Source organism: Cyprinus carpio, chromosome A3, assembly GCF_018340385.1.
Source record: "Cyprinus carpio isolate SPL01 chromosome A3, ASM1834038v1, whole genome shotgun sequence".
NCBI lineage: Eukaryota > Metazoa > Chordata > Actinopteri > Cypriniformes > Cyprinidae > Cyprinus > Cyprinus carpio.
In genome coordinates, this window is record NC_056574.1 from 6006058 (window position 1) to 6010744 (window position 4687).

The 4687-nt window shown below is 34.0% G+C and overlaps 1 long non-coding RNA gene across 1 annotated transcript in view; it reads right to left on the reverse strand.

Annotated features, from left to right (window-relative positions):
* Positions 1-240: 240 nt before the first annotated feature.
* LOC109054599 overlaps positions 241-4687 on the reverse strand; it is a 5884-nt gene continuing 1437 nt past the window's right edge. Inside the window, exons 2-3 of the long non-coding RNA XR_006155960.1 lie at positions 576-686; positions 241-395 (exon numbers count right to left, since the gene is read on the reverse strand). This is a non-coding gene — a long non-coding RNA (uncharacterized LOC109054599). The remainder of the gene's footprint in view (positions 396-575; positions 687-4687) is intronic.

The following is a 4687-nucleotide window of genomic DNA, read 5'->3' on the forward strand; positions in this document are numbered from 1 at the left end:
GAGACTGAATTGAGAGCTTGTGCATGGTTCTCCCAAAAGCAGTGAGATGAACCATGCCCACTCACTACAGCTTAATAGTTTATTTAAAAAAAAATAAAAATAAATAAAAAACATTTTAATTCAGCAAGGATGCATTAAATCGATCAAAAGTGAGTGTAAATGTTCAGTTTCAGATAAATGCTGTTCTTTTGAATTTTTTTCCTTAAAAAAAAAAAAAAAAAAAAAAAAAAGCTTTGGTGAGCATGAGATGTCTTTTCAAAAACATAAAATATCTTACTGAATTTTGAACAATAGTGTATATTTGAGGTTAAGTTATTGGCTATATGGTTCACTGTTCTTTGTAGATGTTGTCTGACAGGACTCTGGGATGCAGGAGGCCATTAGCACTGAAGAATCTAGGAACATAAGCAATTTTTCACAGAGACAACCATATTTAGTGTACAATACAAGTTTTATTACGAGGAACCAAGCTAAAGGAGAGAGGAAAAGAAAAAGAAGAAAATAAAAAAAATATTTGTTAACGTAATAGAATTTGTTACTAGGTTTTCTTATTTAATAATGCTCATACTGCTTACTTATGGATGTCAAAGCCCTCTTAAAAATTTAAGAAGCTTTCCCAGTTCTTCTGCCTTCAGAAATTGTGAAATCTTGGAGCTTCCCCTGTTGCTGAGGTTTTTTTTTCTCTCCTGAAATCAATAGTTTTTGTCAATATTTGTTCACCATGAGAGATCAAAACACATGATTCAGTTCACTGTCACGCTGATGTCAGTGACGTCACCGATTAACGGTTACAGTTTATATGTTTAACTTGAGGTGGGCCAAGATGGCGTCCTTCTTATCAGACATGCTTTATTTCTGTCCTTAGTAGACGCGGAGTTTGCAGCTGGAAATTACGTCCCAGCTTCTCTTTTACTTTATTTAATACGAAGATACCGCTTACATTTCAATAGTATTGAAGAAATAGACGTTTTGGATGGGCAAAAGGAGAAGTAGGAAACACTCCTCTCCTCATAACGCTGTTGCAAACGAGATGGAACTTGCTAGTGAGTCCGTTATGGAGACCTGGCCGATTTCCCTAGTCTGCCTGAAACACCCCAAAAAAAATGATTCTCCGGCCAAAAAAAGGAATCGAGTTGGTGCGAAACCTGATTCTGAGAACTCTTCGGAAGTGCTTGAAGCTATTCATGCACTTGGCTTGAAACTCGATCAAATGCATTTAAAGGTTTCGGCGATTGAGAAAACTACGAAGCTCACTTCGGCCAAGGTGGACAGTTTAGCAACCTCTGTGCAAAAGCTTATCTTCGAAGTTAACTCTTACGACGAACGGTTATCCCTGATGGAGAAAGAAATGCAAACTTTAAAGGATGAAAACGCGACATTGAAGTCTAATATAGCAGAGGCTCAACGTTACACTCGACGATGGTCCCTCAAATTGCATGGCTTGAAGGAGGCTGATGGTGAAAATGTCAGACGGATAACTATCGATGCTCTTGCAAAGGTTGCTCCAGATGTTCAAGACCAGCTTGATTGGGTGGTGGACATAGTTCATCGTGTTGGTCGCAAATCAACACCACCAAATCCTAGTCATAAGCGACCCATCGTCGTTCTAGAGAGGAAGGTAAAAGGGCTTCGTGGTCCACATGCATACATCGAGGGGAAAAGGATTGACACTAATGACTGATGGAACTCTGATTGAAAAACAATAAAAGGCATCTTCAAATTTTCTTACATGCCGGGCGATTTTTCCCCCCTTCTTTTCACTAAATGTTTACTGCCTGCTGCATCTCCAGGGTTTCTAATTTAATTTAGTAAATTTCAGCTTCAAGACATTAGGTCTTGAAGCTTGGTAATTTGTGAATTAAACCGTTTTTTTTTTTCCTCTCTTTTCTTTTTCTTGTTGTTGTTCTAGTTCTTTTCGGAATGGACTTTAAGTTTAATTCTCTGAGCATAGCATCACTGAATGTTAGGGGCATTCGAGAAATTACGAAGCGAAAGGCTTTATTTCTTTTTTTAAAACGGACTGATGCTGACTTTATTTTTTGTCAAGAGACACATTCTACAGACTTGGATGAAAAATTTTGGAAATCTCAATGGGGGAAAATCTATTTTTTTCAGTCACGGCACTTCGCATTCAGGCGGGAGTTATGGTTTTGATGAACAGATTTAAAGGAGACGTTCTGAACTCTGTTACGTGTGAAAACGGAAGATGGGTTATTCTGACTGTGAAATTAGACAATACCATATTTATACTTTGTAATATTTATGGTCATAATTCCAATACGTTGAATAAGTCCTTATTTGCAAAGGTTTCTAATATTATTCAATGCAAACTTGATGCATTCCAAGCTTCATATGTTATTTTTTCAGGCGATTTTAATGAATGCTTGGATAATTTGTGTGATAGATATCCTCCTCGTTCTTCTCAACGTGACGCACAATCAAACTTAGCTTCTCTATGTGCCAATTTATCTCTTACTGATATTTGGTGATTCTACAACCTTGGAATATCCGAACATACATGGTCTAACAAAGACAAATCTTTGCAATCTAGAATTGATATGTTTTTTATTTCTACATCTGCATTGCAATATGTCAAGGAAATCGTTCATAAATATGCCCCTTTAACTGATCATAAGCTTATTTCTTTAACGCTCACAGGCACAAAAGAGAATTCTAGTCTTAGAGGGTACTGGAAATTTAATAATAATCTCCTTAAGGATGAATACTTTAATAATAGTGTTAAAAAAAATTGCAAATGGTATTTTGGGAGGTGTAAAGGAAGGATTTAAATGTAAATGGGATTTTTATAAATATAACGTCAGACAGATTGCAGTTAAACGTAGTAAAGAATTTAAAAAAATCAATAGACAAAATGAGTTAGAATTAATTAATAAATTAGGGATACTGGAACAGAAGCACAATCTTACTAAGGAGGAAGAAGCTGAATTGGTTGCAATTCAATCCCATCTAGACTTGATCTATTTAGACTTGGCTAAAGGTGCTTTTATTTGTTCTAGGGCGAAATGGCTTGAAGAGGGTGAAAAAAATACAAGTTATTTTTTCGCACTTGAGAAAAGAAATGTTAAAAGAAATGCTTTAACTGCTTTAAATATTAATGGGAATCATTGTATGGATCAAAAAACAATTTCTGACTTTGTTTACTCATTTTATAAAGAACTATATAATTCCAAATTTGATCTATATAATTGTGAAGAATTCATTCAAATAGTCCATCAACATATTCCTATTATTGATAAAGAATTTCATGATTTCTGTGAATCCAATATAACTTCTTCTGAGATCAAAGATGCCCTGTTAAGAATGAAAAAAGGTAAAGCACCAGGTATAGATGGGTTGACAGTAGAATTTTACTTACATTTTTGGGAACTGATCGAAATTCCTCTTTATAGTATGTATAATGAATGTATTAATAGTGGCGAAATGAATACTACTATGAAACAAGGTATGATTTCGCTAATTGCTAAACCGTATAAAGATCCAAACTTCATAGAAAATTGGAGACCAATCTCTCTTCTAACTATTGATTATAAATTAATTACTTTAGTATTTGCTAACAGATTACGAGAAGGTTTAAATAAAATTATTAGTGAATACCAATCAGGTTTTTTAAAAGGTCGACACATAACTAACAATATTAGACTTGTGCTTGAAGAAAGTTAAAATGTTTTACAATGATATTAATAGTTCTGTAATACTTAACACTTCCACCTCTAAAAGATTTAACATTAACCGAGGAGTACGCCAAGGTTGTACAATTTCTCCCTTTTTATTTTTGTTGGCTGTCGAATTATTATCCATTGGTATTGTAAATAATGAAGAAATTCAAGGTCTCCAAATTTTTGGTAAAGAAATTAAAATTTCACAATTGGCGGATGACACAACCTTATCCCTACTGCTATCTCCTTCATCAATATCTTCTCTAAGGCTTCTGGCCAAACTCTAAATTCATCCAAATGTGAAATCCTTCCTTTACACAATTTAAGGAATTCTTGTAACAAAAGATGTTACAGAGAGACAAAGCTTAAATTTCTCCTCTAGGTTAAAAAAGACCAAAGCATTATTAAACTGTTGGTTACAACGTGATCTCTCTGTTTATGGTCGTGTCCTATTATGTAAAGCAGAAGGCTTATCTCAATTTGTCTATCCCTACCTATCTTAATATGTTAAAGACTCTTACTCTAAAGATATCAATAATCTGTTTTATTCTTTTATTTGGAAAAAACAAATCTCAAAGACTAAAGAAAAGGGTTCTTACTAATAAGAAAGCTGAAGGGGGTCTGGAAATACTTTATTTTGAAGACGTTAATAGAACTTTTAAAATCAATTGGATTAAAAAATGTTTGATTAATTGTTACTCCCTTTGGAACCACATCCCACACAGTCTCTTTAACCAAAAAGGTGGCTTAGAATTTCTGTTAATTTGTGACTTTAATATTTCTAAACTCCCTCTTAAATTGTCAAAATTCCACCAGCAAGTACTTTAAGCTTGGAAAATTTGCTACTCACACAATTTCTCTCCTCACACTGCCTTCATTTGGAATAATAACAATATAACGATTGCCAATAGATCTTTATTTTTAAGGAATTGGTTTAACAGGGATATTAATCATCTTATGAATATGTTTGATCATTTTGGGAATCTTTTAACTTATAAACAATTCATGCG